This window comes from Neodiprion pinetum, chromosome 3, assembly GCF_021155775.2.
Source record: "Neodiprion pinetum isolate iyNeoPine1 chromosome 3, iyNeoPine1.2, whole genome shotgun sequence".
NCBI classification, from domain to species: domain Eukaryota; kingdom Metazoa; phylum Arthropoda; class Insecta; order Hymenoptera; family Diprionidae; genus Neodiprion; species Neodiprion pinetum.
In genome coordinates, this window is record NC_060234.1 from 24,688,379 (window position 1) to 24,706,185 (window position 17,807).

Genomic DNA, 17,807 nt, shown 5'->3' on the forward strand with positions numbered 1-17,807 from the left:
GCAGCCCAGGTAACCGCAAGTATCTCCTCCTCCTCCTCCTCCTCCTCGTCCTTCTCTACCGCCCCCTTCCCCGTCCCACCGCCGCCTCTTTCTTCTTCTGCACTCAGCCGACGCACGTGTGTGTTCCAGGAGGGTCAGGAGCAGGGTGATATACTCGCAATCTTTTATTCTCGGACCCCGTCGCCCCCCTTTACAGGTTGGAGCAAACGAAGGTGAAAGAGAACGCTGAACCCGATATTTTCCTCCGAGGTTCCACTAATTGGACAACGATGTGGGCTCAACCACGTCGTTCGCAATTCTGCGACGATGCGGCGTATATGCATGGAGGAGTTACTCTACGTATATCGTCACGCTTGCGCAATTGACCGCTGCACATCGCAGCAAACTTTGAGGAGGTGGCAGCCCCCCTTGTGTGTGAAGTTTACTGGTTTAATTTAGTTGGTAATATCTTCATTCGGCGAAGCTGCTTTTTGCATAGACCTTTCGCAAACTTCAAAGTACAGCGAATTTTCACTTTTTATGGGGTTTTTTTTTCAACAGTTGTGAGTATAATCTGTTGATCAATTTCTTACACGGAAAACTTCGTCTGATTTTTTTTGGATTTTTTTATAAACAAAATTTCTGTTAGTTTTGTTCGGTATTGTCAAATGAGATGCGAGTTGTTGTTGAAACGAAAATGTGAAAACAAAGTCACACGCAAAGTATGACAGGGTTGAACAAAACTCCGATGTGTTATGACACCAAAAATCCATGTTATCAGAAAGTGACAAATTTTCAATCGAGGTGGTCTACAATAATTTAAAACACTTGGTTTTTCTAGGATAGCAATGGAAAATTTACTTCCCTGAAAAAACTTGGTGTGCAAAGATTAATGAATTTTGAGCCAGCTTGTTTAAATGGTTGCTGCAAGAAAATTTTTATAACTCCCAATGTATTTTTTGTGGATGAACTTCTACGACTGGGTCACAATGATCGAGTTTCGAATTTGATTTACATACAAACGAGTTTTCTAAGTGTCTCAAAACACCAACATCAATCTCTTATGTATTATATTATATATATAAATATACATACATACTGATGTACTAAAATTAGTTAACAGGAATTAGATTTTCTTCAAAGGGGTGAAATTTCTCGTTGAGGCTAGAATATTTATCGGAAATTCTGTATTCTTCTGTCCTAAATTAGCGCCACAGGTCTTAATCGAAATTTGTTTTTTATACAGCAGAAACGAGAAAAACAGAGGAAAAGTGTAGTCGTATGCTCGTGAAATGCTAATAGCTTCTTGATAAAGGAGCCCGATATGATTTCGGGCCTCGTTCCACATACACAACTACTTTCTGCGATCATAAACCATAATTACAACGACACTATTGACGTGGTTTGTACCGGAAATTGGACGTAAAATGATTTGACCTCTGCTCCATTCTCGCCTTTTATTTCTGAAAATAAAATTTCAGGAAATGCATAAGCATACAAAAACGGATCATTCGGAACGTGATTGAAAGTTACTTACAACGTTGGGAGAGTTTTGAGCCTTGAAAGTTTCTCGGAACGCATTGTTCTGCAACAATTTTTGAGACAGTCAAGGTTTACTTTACAGGAACAACCATGCGCGTTCAAGTCAATTTGAATAGCCGTCCGTAAATGGCGATGTTTCAAATTCAGGTCCACCGTCTTACACCCTCAGCCCCAACGCAGCACGATGATTCCGGTGAATTTATCGGTCGGATAAAGTTTCCCGTCACGCTGGAACACCCCAGCAGGCTTTCCTCTGTCTCTATACCTGTATCGGCGGGTATACGCGCTACAGGAGGATGTCTTCCAGATTTAAAAATACGCGCTCGGTACCGACAACGGACCGCGGCGCACCGGCGGCAACAGCTTCTTGCCAGCGGCAAGAGATAGATTTATGTTTTATGCGTCGCAGGTCCGAAAGGTGGATAAGAGGCAAACACCTCGCCCGCGCCGGCAAGCCGAGAGAACAGGGCTTTGCGGTTGGCGTAGTTCCGCGCGTTCCGCATCATCCAAAAGGAAGAAACTCATTAGAAACGGGTGCGGGCATCCGGCCTAACCGTGGTCGGAAAAAGGCTCCGCAGGCGGCATCCTAAGACTAGGAACCGTCCGTCCGTCCGTCCACTGGGAATCAGGCTGAGCCTTTGTCACCGTTATCCAGACGTCGTCGAACCGCGTCAAGACGACCCATGACCCGCAGCTCGTTGTCGGAGGAACCTGCAGACCCAGCCGAGACCGTTTCACCCGGCAACGGCGCCGCCAGCCCCCATGGTTCTTTTAATATCCAACATCCAGCATCCAGGAGCCGACCGCGTCCAGAGAACCTTAGGAGCAACAGCGCAGGATACATCCAGCATCCGTAAGCCGCGAGGGTCTCGCATCTCTCCTTCACCTCGGTAATGTGGGTCCCCCACCTCTCTTCGCAAGATGAGTCGGGTTCATCCCCCCCCCCCCCCCTCCTCCCCCTTATCCTTCTCCTTTCCCAGTTTTTGCTCCTGCCGGCCAATACCCCGTCGTCCCGTCGACCCCCTTAGCCCGAAGATACTATTTCACCCAGCTGCCGCGAACCGCACCGCGGAGACATTTTTCTCTATTCGCGATAACCTTGCCGAACGAAAGGATATATATCTATATATATATACGTGCGTGTATACACGTATGTATATTGTATATATACATACATATATATATATATACACAGCCAGGGCGGAGTCGTGTGTCAGAATCTGACCGTGACCCTGCAGGCCAAGATTTGTCCGGGCACCGAGAGAAGTATGTATAGTAAAAATAACTATATCGTAAACTATACTGGAAGTTTAGTAAGATTTGGTGACAACCTGGTCTAATGTGGTGGACCAAATGTATCGATAATAAATATATACCTTTGCGCTGCATGCAAAGGACGCAAAATCTACCGTAGAAAATGATTCGTTTCAACTGTATACGGTGCTCAAAACTACAGCACTAGTACACGTTACTCTTATCGTCCGATCAGTCGTGAAGTCACGATATTTTCACCTTTGGGTGAAAAATTAATCTGTTTGTTATGGTTATAACGTTGATACGATATTTTGTAATGGAATGAGTTGTATTGTTGCACGATTATAGACACGCAGCATCCGAAATCATTCTTACAGTCTGCACAACGCTTCATCGAGTATCATTTGGAACAGTGCTATGATTTGCATTTAAAATGTCTAACGGAGACAAAGATAGCCTTTTGTAAAAAGCGTCCATTTCTCTTTGACCTTTATTGATATTATCGTCCATCACGACGGTGAGAAACAATTGCAGTTAATACTAATTACCATTCCCTTTGATACCACGACGTCCATGTTATACAGTCATAATTATTGTACATGCTCGTGACGATTTGGTTTGGGATTAATTGACTGTACTATTTACACGTTAATACAGTTTTACCAAGTGTTGCGCGATCCTCTACATTGAGTATATTCCGATGATGTCCCAACAGTGTTCGGTCAAGTCGGATGAGGATACGTGAATTCGGTTGAAAAAATAGCAAAGTCAACCGTGTCAACGTCTAACCCACGGATTCTCATTCTTGATTAATTCGAAAACTTTGCCTACGTGCAGTCTCTTAGTCATAACCATGAATTAAAACGGTTCAGGGGAATCATTTTGAGTGCCCTTACACAGTTCTCCTGTATCCACGAAGAAACCATCACGGCACAACTTTTGACAAGTTGAAAACTGACTACTCAACTCTTGTGAGAAAAAAGCACGAAGCAACCTTGCGTGTAGATCATTCTGCGGATAGCTCGAGGTTTAAGTACGGAGTATACAGTTTGTACACAACATTCGGTCAAGTCGCACCTTTCGCAGTAGTTCTTGGGTAATTGAAAATTCTCATTCATTCTAATAAATAGTAAATCAGCAGCTAGCGATATAAAATCCATCATGTTCAAAGGTATGGGAATTTATTTTTGATGCGTCGTCACATTCTGCGACGCAGGGCGCGACTAAACTGAATAAACAAACTGTGTAGAGGAAAAAGGAAAACAAAGACGGAGTCTTCTGGACGTTTCAGCTCATAGGAGAACGGGTTGGACGAAGAAGTATCCAATATTGAGAAGGCAGGCGTCGCAGGTCGAGGCTACGCCTGGAAAATCTACACCCTAACCCGAAACTGGCGTAGGACGGCTCGACGCATACGGGCAGACGTTATCGCTCCGGCGTCGGTTCGCCCCTCGGAGGAATACTAATACGAAATAAAATACAATTTGTCAACAGCAACGCGTTGACTGGAAGCCCCTGTGCCCCCGAAACGCCCGGGGCAAATCCTGCAGGGTCGGGTGGCTGTAGCATGGCAGGAGCTCTCTCCCTTCGAAATAATTAAACGACGGTCCCGACTCGGCGGCCGGACTCCTCCCTGCACATGCATACATTATACACGCGTATATGGATTCGGTAAAAGGAAGAAGAGAAAAAAAGAACCGCAGAAGAAGAAGAAAAAGAAGAAAAAGGTCCGAAACGAAAAAAAAAGAAACGCCACTGACGCGAGCCTGAGACTGGATTACCGTGTGGAAAGAGGAGGGGGAGTCGGAGAGGAACGTTAAGAGGGGATCCGGAATAGAGAGAAGGCGAAAGTGTTCCCGAACGAAGAAGTTTGAGTTATAGCCTGACACGGTCGAAGGTTCGTTGCCGTTGAGATTCGAGTCCCGTTCCCCCCTTCCCGTCTTGCGGGGGAGGATGGCATGGCGGGTACGAGCCGCAGATATGGAAAGGCTTTCAAAGACGTGCCTGTATGCAGTTGGCGGCTCCTTGAGGCTGAAACACCGCTAAATATACAGGACTGGAATGCGCGCGTAACAAAATATCTGTGTCACGGTCATTCGCAATGGCGCAGCCAATCTGGGATACGCACTTGAGTACCTAACGAACCGACCGAGACGCGAAGCGACGCGACGCGATGCTCGGCCACCTTCAATCCCGCCAATTGCCCATATCTCTTGGTACGAAAGCTTCGCCATGTAGGCTCGGCGCTCCGAATTTAACCCAAATCTTTGCTATTATGCCGACAACTCAATGGCCGGTTCGGTAAGGATTGTACTTTGAGGTTCGTTGATTTCACCCTTTTGTTGCGACTCTTTCTTCATCCCTTCGATTCGGGTCGCAGGCGTAAAAGAATATTTGAGGTAAATGTCATACTTGCAGACGAATTATGAACTACTGTAGTGAAGACGATTACCATTTTTTTTTTTTTACAATTTTGTACGAGTCACTTTGTACATCGTACCGTGAGAATGGAGCTAGCCAATAAGGTAGCGAAGTCTGCCAATCGAAATTTTGTGAAATACCTCGAACCCCCGGTATTTTTATCTAATTATAAGGATAAAAGTGAACTACATTTTTCTGTTTCCAAAAAGTTTAATGCGTTTGGCTGCTAATTGTGGCAGCTAGCTTCAGCTTCATCATCATCGTATCTGCGTTACGAAATATTTAATTTTGTTATCGTTACTACAGGAAATCAGAGTCAATAGGGTACCCTAGTAATGACTGTACATTATTCGTTATAGGATTATAATAAAACATTTATGACCATTTGGTCTGATTACATAGTCGTCAAACTAGTTGACCATGCTTTTCCAGTTAAACAAGGTCTTGAGAGTATTGCTATAACCGTAAAAGACTGTGGTATGTGAGTGACGACCATAATTGTAAAGGAGTAACATATTTACCTGTAACACTGCACAATCCAAAAGTATAAGCATCGACAATGAAATGTTCGATTTGGAAACCTCTTAACGTATACTTGAAATAACGTATCATTGTTCGTGGGTGTAAGCATGTATAGGAAAAAGTTATCGAAAGGCACCAATTGTGCGATGATTCGATCACCACATGACAGATTTCCTCTCCTAATAACGGGGCACTCGCTTTTATGATGCACAGCTTCTAGAGGCTGATCGTGCGTGCGTCTTATATTTTACACGTTTTGCCTTTTTCGCCGTGGTTCGGCCCTTCGAAATCGTATCCTGACCAATTAGCAAGCTCAAAACTCGGTGGGTATGTTCAAATGCGAGAAATATGAAATACCGCGTTTCAGCGAAATGACATAGATGTGTGGAACAAACGTCGACCGGCAATGAAATATCCAGGCTTTTACCCATTTACTATATCATTCGTAAACCAAAATATATGACATGGCTTCCGCAAACTCCTGACATTCGAGAAAATACGTTCCACTGATCCATCAAAATTGCAAAAGTAGATCATTTTCGCGTTCGCAGCGAGAAGGTAAAGTTACAAGTGACGTACTTACTTAACGTAATCACCAGGTTACTCAATGATTAGAAATTAGCATGATAAAAATCGACCAATTTCTGAAGTGACAGTCGCGTCCCTAAACTCCAAAAGCATCCGTACACATATTCCGCAGTAATTGTCAGGTGCTAATTTCGTCCGTCGATATAGTTTTGTATCGGGTGCAGCCGCTACTAATTGTAGAGCCGGTAGTCTCGGGTCAAAAGTTCAACGGCTGGTTGATCATCGGCCACGGAATGTAGATATCTATCGTTTCAAATTTCTGTGCCGCATGCAGTACGTCCCGGTTACCTTCTCGTTAAGCATTTAAGAACCGCGTCCGGTCATGTGAACCGACTAATGAAGCACGTCTCGACGAATTTGCGTGCGCACCAAAGTGATTCGCGCACACATTATACCCACCTACATTAGTTTGTCCCACCGCAGGGTGAGCCAAAAGTTGAAATATGCTTTGATTTCTATCTATGTAATCTCACTACTCGGGCTTATCGCACTGTCAAATCAAGCGTACGTATGAAAATTTTAAGTTTAAAACCGTGCTCATTGTCAGCTTCGCTCAGTCATAATCTTACGAGTTCACTGTGTGTATACTCTTGTTGATAACCATTAAGTCGCTTAATATCGAGTTTCAATCGTATTTCCCTCTCACTAATTGTTACAATACGAGTATCCACAATGGTTGGACAAAGGTAGCGGAACTTGACCCATCTCAAAGCACGTGAGCGACGGCTCCGCAAGCGACAAAAATCCTTAATGAATTTAAGGCCGTACCCCTCCGTCCCCTAATCTCCGCTTCACCTAGCGACAACACGCCTCTCCTCTTTCAAAACGCTCTCTATCTGCATATGTTGTCTTGCCGTAGTCTCGGGGCGCGGAGGGTCTCGATAATAATATCTCCCTCCCCCCCGTCCGCCCCCGCCTTTCCTTGCTGCAGCGCCACCGCCGCCGCTCTGGTCTCGACGAGGAGGAACCGTCAACGAAAGACGCGGAGGTGAGGGCGTAGGATTCGGGGTGACGTCACTGGGCTTACGGCTGGGTCACGTAGATGAGGTCGCTGCAGGGACGTATACCTATATCGGCGCTGCGGGTGGCGCGGAAGTGGGGGCGGAGGGGGAGGTGGGGGACGTTGACGAGCCCGGAGAACACCGCCGGGTGCAGGAGCGACGGTGAGGCTGACGCTGACGTTGACGGTTACGCCGTCGGAGTGGCGGGGTCGCGGTACAGGTGGAGCTCGGCGGATGTATAAATTGTTGCGCCTATTTTAGGACACCGAAATCGTTCCGTGCTTCGATCGAGAGAGCGAGCTAGTTCGGAGAACTGAGCTCTGGAGAGCTGGCAGAGGTAGAAGTTTGCCTTGCTTGATAATAAAGGAAAAAGAATATTGAAATATCAAGGTGCGGATATTCCGGACCTCCGGAGTGGGAGCTCTGAATTCTTCGAGGGACGGACACTCTCGATCCGACACATGTTAAATTTGTGTTCCCTAATTTACAAGCTGGTCGGATTGTTGTCAAGTGCGACATTTGCCTTCGGCGATTGTCAAACTATCGTGTGGTAATATCAATTCACTGTAATAGGTACCGCGCTACCGATGTGTGGTTATCGTTTCGTTAGTTCGGTATGCAGGGGTATGAAAAGTACCAATGATTAATTTCCGTTCATTCCTAAATTGTACAAGGTTTTTCTTATATTAGTTTTGGCAGTTCCCTTAACGATTCCATTTCTTTATACGTTGAATCACCGATGAAGAGAAGATTTGCGAATTAGTTTCTAAGATGGAGTAAGGACATTCTGTTCTGATACATATCTGTAACACGTGAATAAGATTTATAAGGAGTACAGAAATCGTACGCCTGTTATTTTAAACCTACAAGCTGATACAACAAATATTCATCAAACGTCACGCGCTTATACGTATTAAATAGGTGAACCGATTTTACCACGTCGGAACCGTGGCCAGCTTCGATCACTGTCGAATTTCGTTTTGATAAGACAATTTAGTATCGAGAAAAACAAAAATTGACGTGTTACATTTGTCGTGGGGTATGTTTTAGTAATTAGTTCGACATTTGAATGGATGTATACTTACAGTGTCGGAAACAATTTGACTAAAGCAGTAAACAAGTTTGGCCAAAAATTATGCGGTGATGGTAAATGGTGCTTCTTTTCTATATACGGAAATCGATGCCATGCTGCTTCAACACTCGTCAAGCATAATTTGATCCATCCTATCTTCGTATGTAATTGATAAAATGAAAAGTGAACTTAAAAATAAAAATCGAGAATCAGGATGCGCGATTTTATAAGTGATTTTAAATCCGTTGTTCAACGTTCTAGAAAGCAGCTTACTGCTTAAATTAAGTTTGGTAATTCCTGAAAAAACTGAACGCTGAATCGATTGACAGAGCTGGTCAATTCGGACTGGTACGGTGTGTACGCCGGTCGTATAAAAGTGGCATAAGAGTGTTTTTTTTTTCTTCTTCTTTTCGCGCTATCGAGATAAAATGGGCGGAAAAACGTGAGACAACTGCAGACCAGTCAGCCGACTCTCGTTCAGGGCGAAAAAAGCCGACATTTCACAACAGTGAACAAAACGACCTACACTTTCATGCAGGGTCGGTGTTATCAGCACTAATTGCCGAAGCACGTTTCCCCACGTTGGCCAGAGGGAATCGTGTTCGGTGCTACCTAAGAACGAGCACCGGAAGTACCGTGTTTATTTTCTTCCCTTCTCGAAGCGACCCGCGGGATTTCGGGTTAACAATCAGTGGTACACATCAACCCTTCGAGACTACGAATATAAAGGCGTTATTTTCATCGTCGAATTCCGCACGGACGCCAAGATCATGCACGCATCGGTGAGTTCTCTTATCGACAAGCGACTTCTTTCTTTGTCCGTTTGACCCGCGCGTTGACACCTCGGTCTACGAATAACGGTGTCGTATCGACTCGCGTCGACGCGAAACTGGTCCCGAAATAACGCCACCGGTTCGGACCACATGTGCTCGCCAGGTATATCCTGCGAGCATTTCGTGTTAGCCCGAATCAGCCGCACGTTCGAGACCAACGCACGTGCAGAAGTGCGAGGCTGTGCTCAGTTCGGATCCCCGCTGGTGAGAGGTGGAGGTATAGGAATTAGGAAACTGATACACCTACGTATGTATGTTGTATATATAGTTATAGGGTCTGGAGGAAAAAACTTGCCAATTTTAACATCTTACGAACGTCCCGCCGAAGGCCTACTCAGACATATTTATGGCCGTTTACGCCTCTTCCGTTAAGTAACATGTCGATGAGGAGTCGCGTTTTCGAACAGATGTGTGGAAATTTAATTAGGTATATTACACCTATAACTTCGCATCGCAGTAAACGTCAGGTTATTATAAGTTCATCAAACAACGATAAAAATAAAACTGATTCTGAAATTGGAATAATCGACACGGATCAAAGGGACTGTTCGTCAATTACCTGAGGTTTTATGGGGCAGCAGCTGGGTGGACGATTTTTTTGTAAACTTCCGAGGTTGTCTTCAAAATCGATCGTTACTACCAGACTCTGACTATTTTACACGTCGCGCGGATGAAAGATACGACCAACCCTGGGAAGTTTGGATTACAATTTTAAGTTGAAATTTTGAAAATAATACCAAAAAACGGGGTAACCCGGCTTCGAAGCAAAATTTACAATAACGATATCCAACATCGACGGACAATGGCGAACCACGGTTTAATTAGCGGCGGGAGAGAACTCGATTTTAATATCACCCAGTCTTTGTCTCCCCAGTTTTGTTACACGGCGCGGGCGGACGTTTCGACGTCGGCGTCGCGACGCAGTTGTGTACCAGCGCCACGTGTCAGCAACGTCGTCGGGGCGGAGGTGCTCCGCGGTTATTTCGGTGATTGGTTTTATCGCGTTGGCAACAGTATGTGACCTGAGCCTAGCTCCGTCGGGAGAGGAATGGGGGGAGAGGGGAAGGGTGTCTTTTCGTACCGCACTGTCCGTTTTGATAGCCGTGCACCCGGACTCCCGTTACACGTACCTATAATAACTAGATAACTGCAAGCCTTGTCATGTTCACTGAAAAGCTATCCCATACAGGTTTTCGGTCGCCGGTTCAGGAGCTTGTAACAGTTTACACGGCGAGCAAAAGGGCAAAGTGTAGAGTCCCAATCATCAGTTGAACACTGTGTCAATTGTCCTGTCGGAGAAAGGATATCGAAGCCAATGGTTGGTTGAATGTCTCTGGAGTAGTGAGTTTAGACGACGGGCTGCCGGAATTTAATGTAATTGTCTGCTATGTTTGGTACGCAGAACCTAGTCGGTCTTACAAAGTAGTACAAGCTCAGCGCTGGTATATATATCAAAGAATGATTGATAATTCAAAAGTCCGATCAAAGTGATGTCCGTACTGACTTTGAATTGATTTTATAATTTTTTTTCACTCCCGATTATTCTATTTCAAACGTATGTCAGTTGTCGCGTATTTCACGAAGCGAGTAGTCTATTGATTAGAAGACGACGCATTGTCGAGCTAATTGTTTTCCGGATCATTAAACGACCAAAACGTCAATTAGCTACCGCGAGTCCGATATAAGGCACCGAACCTCGAAGTCAAAGGTCTGAACTTCTCGTATCTATACCGTCGTACAGAGGGATGAAAGAGAATAACGTATGCCGGTCCATCGATTAAAATTTGCGAAATATCACGGAAAGCGAACTATCGTACATACGTCGACCAAGATTAGCAGGTTCGCCAGCCGGAGCTTCGTGAAAATTACCCCTCCTAGCCCACGAGTCGAATTAACCAAACTTTGGCTAGTAAAGTTTTCTAATCCCGATACAGCCGAGGCGTTGTCGGAGGCTCCTCGGAAAGTCGGCCGCTCAAAGGCGAGGCTTAAAGACCGAAAGACCGGTATAAGACGACGAGGTCCGGACACGTGGCCGAACGTTTAATCGCGAGATTAGTGATTGCGCACGGTACACAGGCGGGATACTCATTAGCAGTCGTTACGCCGGGATCCGATTCCCTCAGCGGACGGCTCCGGTCGCCTACACAAAGTGCGTCTCTGTCCGTATCTGCCTCGAACCTGCCGCCCCTCGTCGCCCCCGGAGGGAGTTCTGCCGGTTTAAAACTCGGCCGCTGTTTCTTGCCCGATACAATCTCGGCCTGACCTGACCCAACGACTCCGTCGTCTTATTCCGCGGCTGCCGGCTAAGCGCTCCTCGGCGGTGACTCCCGACGCATTTTGCGGGTCACTCGACGGCGGGAAGTGCGTCGGAGGCGGAACGCCGAGGAGGCGGCAACGTGGCCACCATGTGTGGGGCCGAGGCGAGGCCAGTTTCTTTCTCGGCTTAGCCTCGTCGGCGCATCCTCCGGGCCGTGTAGATCGGCACGTAGAACGGCTTCGGCGACACCGCCGCGTTTCGCGGCACAAGCCGCGAGGGACTCGAAACTTTTCCTCCGGGCACCGCTGCGCGCCTAATTTTTACGCTGGAAACTTTTGCCGCGGCGCTGATCGGCTCGGTTCGCTCTAGAGCGTGACGGAGCGAAATGCGGCCGGGAGGTAGGACGTCCTCTCCTCGTCGACTCGACCTTCGTGTGCAGACTTCGACCGGGGTGTGGCGGCAACGGCCGCCTGGGAAAACCGACCGCCGACTGTCACGCAAACCTCTTGGTTTTTATTTTATTTTCAAACGAGTGCTTTCGGCCAGCCACGCAAACTTTCGAAATTCGAGGGTTATTAACAAATCCTGTGAAGTATACTTAAGCGCGACGAAATAGTCACCTGCAGATTTCCTTACCCAGAATCGCAAATAATCTCTTCCATATCGCACAAAGAAATATCGTACAAGCCCAGACGTGCGAAAATCTGAGCCTTGCTCTTCAGGGTTTTGCGCCGTATTTATATTCAACGCGCAGGTTGAAGGAAAGTCGAGAAGAGTTTCGGTTCGGATCGTTTCTCATCTAATTCTCACTTTTTTTCCCATTTACTTATGGTTTCGAGTATGCTCGGGAAGTTTTCGAATAGGACGTGTTCTTAACGGTCCTTATTCGTCTTCCTTCCTTCTTTCGGATCCTACGACTTGTCAAGTTTCGAACCGCAATGAAAATGCTAAGAGATATTGGGTTTGATAACTGTTTTACGACCTAGCGAAGAATTGAGGAGTTACTTGTTGCTCGGGAAAACCATCTACCGCAATACTCTGCTCGGCGAGTATCATAATTTAGTCGTTTCCTCGTCGTATAAATCGGATATGCGTGTCTTTGTCTAGACACATCGTTATCGTTGACGGAGATCAGGACCCCGAAATAGGTATATTGTTCCACCGAGCGAGAAATCCAACAGCAACCACCTCGTGATCAGTTTTATAGACCATCAATCATCCGGGCCGGAACCGGGCAGTTTGCAGTCATTTTCTGTTCACCCTGCCTCTTTATATTGATTTGTTATGACACATTTTTCACAAAATCTTCTCAATTCCCTTGAATTGAGATTGTAGAAATAGGTAGCTAGTATTTACTCGTCAGATCGTTTCATCGAGGCGAAATTTTCACAAAAGTAGAAGCGATACCTACAGGTGGGTTATTAGTTAATTGAGTGAATTTGTTACGGCGAAAAGAGTGCAAGTTGTTGCTCAACGATTTCCTCGACTCCGAATTACCGCACAAAAATGCTACGTTGATCTGTGAGCGAATTTCACACCTTCCCTAAACGTGAGTACACATCGAACTACATCTTTTAACAGCAATAGGAGAGTTTCGAATATGTGACGAAAGTTGGTATTGTTCATTAATAGAGATTTTCGTTATGAATACATGATCTCACCGCTGACGAAAAGGTTGATCATCGGAAGATTTAAAATGTGAACACACTCATTTGAAAATCGACCGTTGGAGTGCAACAGATCAAGGAACGATCCCGTTAAGCAAATCAAAAACGTATCGATCAAACAAACAGGTTTTACTCAAACGTCCATTCACCAATCAAGCAATTCATATATTCCGTTCTTACGAAGCTGCAAAAAATCGTACAGAACTCAAAACGACAGTTTGTCGATCTGTACGTTACACCGTGTTGGCACAAATCAGCAATAATCGCTACAAAGCACACCATTCGTACACAAGATCTTCCAATATACGACATACGCGAAAGCTCCTCATCAAAACCACGGCCAAAATCATCGACTCGTCGAATCATTCGAGTTCTATAATCACGTAGTAAGTGTACGAATTACACAATTGGCGAAGCGCCAGAGGAGAACAGAGTGATTACAATGCTTGGTAAGAAGCGTTATAAGTCTGGTCTTGTTCCCCGCTGCGCTTATTCCGGTAGACCCAAGCGATCGCCGTCTCACCCATCACAAAGCTCCTCCGAACCTCGAAATGGAGGATCCTCCGGAGTACGCGAAAGTCGGCGTAGTGTAGGTCTACCATGCCCACAGTTAGCAGCCCAACTGACTCACACACGTTCCGTCACGCGATACGGTGTCCTACGTGCAAAGACGAGCGCTACAAGTGTGCGTGCGCGCGCTTCTAGATATATGCGAGACACAGAGCAGGGGCTGCGCCCACAGTGGGCTACGGGGTTTTCTCTTTCGCCTCTTTTTTCTCTCTTTTTATTAATTTTTCTTTTTTTTTTCGTCTTCTTCTTCTTCTTCTCCTTCCTACTCCCTCTTCGTCTTCGACCTCTCTACCGCCTGAACCGAGGGAACGACCGAGGGGGAGAGAACTGTCGGCTCGGTCGAGCCGAGCTCTTTTGCCGAAGACTCAGGGAACGGCCGAAGGAGCGTCAAGGGGGAATGGGCGGATAGAGAGAGAGAGCGGCGGGGGGGGGGGGGGGGGAGGAGGAGGAAGGATTCATAGGGGTACCGGGCACCCGGTATATAGTGGCCCTCTCGGCGAGAGGAAGGGTCAGAAGAGGTGAGGGATGGCAAGGGGAAGAGAGGGAGGAGGAATGACGTGACCCGAGACCCAAGGCTGAAGCCACGGGCATCTAACCTCCTTCTCCTCCTCCTCCTCCTCCTCCCGGGCGTATAACTGTCTGCCATCAGTGAAGGAGCTGCTCACTCTGTCCGCGACGCCGTTCGGTCTAGGCTCTGGTCGAACTTTTCGAATATTCGAAAAGGGTTATCGTGCCGCGGTTTGAATTATCCGAATTTTTTAGAGCATTGAGGTCAATCGAGAACTAGATTGACATTGCAGTGGATACGTGATTGGAGAAAAGGCGTTCAATGCGAGGACGATTATTCTACTTATATGATTTGAGAAAGGAATTTTACGGCGGTATTTCTTTCCTGTGAGATCTTTTCTGTTGAAATGTTTCACTTTAATGCAGAGTAGTTGGATTGTCTAAATTCTTTGAAACTCAGAAACAATTGAATAGAAAATTATATCTGGTTACTTTCCTCAATTACAAAATTTCCAAATTACAAAATTTTTTGCTCTTTGCTTCTAAGTTCCCTCGTCAAGAAAATCATACATCGAATCAGTTATTAAATTTCGAGTGAAAAATCTAGAATCGTTGTATCCTTGCCGTATTTTTCATTCTGCGAAATGGCCAAACTGTCGTTCAACTCTCCTGGACACTGCAATCATTTTGACTAGCCTTCAAATGTAATACTCGCATATTGTGTACGATTAGTTGTGTAATGACTCAACGGTAGTTGACATACATTTTTAACCGTAGACCAAGAATTACGACATCCGCATCATTTTCTCGAAAAAACAGTTTCCACAGGATGATCGCTACTCGGATTGAAGGGCCGAAGGCGTGGACGCGGCGTTGTGGCACGCTTTGATAATTTGTAGCCAAGTTGTAAGTGGTCGGGATTGTTGCCCGAAATAACGCATCCCCTCTATCCCTCATACCTACAAACACAGCGCTCAGAATGCTTTTTCCGTTTTTCGCTGTTTCGTTTCACGTCTTACGCGCAGCCATTTTCAATAGTTGGATGGACGGATAAATATAGACAGAGGAATAGATGAATAGCGAGATAGATAAATAAATGTATAGATGGATGGACGGATAGACAGAACAATCTTCGACAGATAGACGGATAAGTGGATAGATGGACACGTAGTTAAATAGATATGTATAGATAGATCTCACAAGACAACTATTAAGGCCTTCAGATCATGGGTTCCGCTGAACCTCTTAAGGGTGTTTTCTTTGGCTCAAAATATGGAGGTCTTGATGTGCAACAGTTTCATCTAACGGGCCTTCGCTGAATGTGCAATAAATTAGGTTCGTAGTCACTTAACGTTTGAGTTCAGGAGATCCTATAGTTCGAACATTATCAGAAAACACTGAAAGTTTATGTCTGTGGATGTTATGGGATTTCACTCATGAAACTGCTGACTATTTAATAAATTTTAACCAGAGTAAAGACTGCTCTGTTAAATCAAACTACGTATCACAGGCTTCATATTTCAGGCCAAGGAAGAGACCCCAAGAATTCGAGAAGATTCCTTGATCTCTTTGTTAGTCTAAACTCATTTTAATCGTAATTCGAGTAGCACTGTGCGGATGACGTTTCAATCGCTTATCGTCAGGTTATTCCGTCAAGCCTCTCTTTTTATCAAACGATAGTACTATTTGATTTCGAACAGACGGAACAGTGGTAAAAGAGAGGAACTCTCATGCGTCATACTGTCGGTAAGATCGTTGGAACCGGACTTACGCAGGGCGACGCGTACGAATGATCTGCAATTACTCGAAGCATCGACGATTCGCGGAGGTTTAATGCCGGCGATTTTTTCCATGCTTCTGATTACGGACCTCGAACAACCGCGGCGATCATCCGTTATCATCGCTGAGGCCGAGTCGAGCGGAGCCCGAGCCTTGCGCAATTTCGCGAGTCCTTGAACGCTTGGCTACACTCTTCTCAACGACGGCTGTCCTCTCCGCCTTTCTCGGGAAAAAATTCATCGAGAATTTCAACGGCGCCGCGGTTCTCCGATCTTTTACGAAATTCTGGTCCAGGCGCTGCGAGCGGGGCGAGACGCCTCCTGATTATTTCGAGTTTTATTATACAGTAAACGGTGAATTCTATCGATACGTTAAGTTGTCGTTCATCGACAGACGTTACGTAAGCCTGTGTCAAAATCACGCCGATCTTTGACTACATGTACATATGTCCGGCACAGAACCGGACATGTTCCCGTACCCTGTTCTGGGTGAATTTCAATCACTGAAAGAATGAACGACGTGTCATTGTACAAACTTACGTGCTGCAAAAATAAGCGAAATTTAATTACTTAATCGAAGTGCATCGAGAATTTGAATCGAGTGACCGATGGCGGATTCTAGAATGGCGCGGTACTAAACGAACCGTAGCTCGCGAAACACGACTTCCGGAATGTTCAAATTGCACATAAGCAAGTGCACCTAGTGCACTTTTTCCATACGGTGAATGATGTGCTTAATTGAAAATTAAAAAGTGAACATGTTTAATTGAAAATTAATTGCTTTAAATTTCAGTTTCACTACGACACGCAGCTTCTCCACCCCCTTGTGTCCCTTTCCTAATTGTGCGGCAATACTCGACCGGCGCATCGCAGTATTCAATGTCAGATAATTAAAAGACATATACATGTAGCGAACAGAAGTGGATGAGTTATACGATGCAGGAAATTCAGAAGAAGCATCGGTAGATGTTGGAAGGAATCAGCTCGACGTTACAACGCGTGGCGCAACTACTTTTTCTCTCTTCTTCTCGACCGTTACATTCCAAATTTTGAGTATCTGTTCCTGAGATCTGAAGAGTCGGTCGGTTCCGCTCCTCCATTACTTACCCGTTTAGCATACAGCACCGCGCGGTAATCGACGCTATCCGCATGCATCTGTCTATCCGATCAACCGATCCATCTTTCTATCCACCTTGACTGGACCTCCGTACCTACGCAGCTCAGCGACTCTTACGCAATGCAACCGGCCGGTCCATCCGCGCACAGAGAGCAGCCTCCGCACAGAAATGCACACAATTGAAGGGGACTCGACCTCACGAAGAGGGTTTCTCGGTTCCACCTTGTTCCACGGTTAGAAACGACCGCATCGAGAGAGCCTCCTGCCTCCTTACCTCCTTTCCGAGACCCGACAAGGCAAGGCAAGGATGTGCCCAGGGATGTGTGCGCGTCCGCCACACACACGTACGCGGATTCAGAAATGTCTCCGCACACCCGTTACACGCTCCACGTGCGTTCAACGTGTAACGCGTCTGTGTGTTTGCGTGTGTGTGCGCGTGTGTGTGTAGGTGGTTCTCTCCTATACCCGTCATAATATCACAGTGCTCCGCCAGGCTTGGGTAACCCTCCTCTCTCCTATCCTAAGCAGGCCTAACTCCTCACACCCATCGCGGCCCCCACAGCCGGCGGCGGGAGCGGCGGCGACGCCGGCGACGTCGACGGTAGGACGGGTGTGTTGGCGCCCCTCGGCTCTCGCTCATTCCCTCTCCCTCTCCCTCCCTCTCTATCTCTATCTCGCCGCTGTCCCACTCTCCCCAGA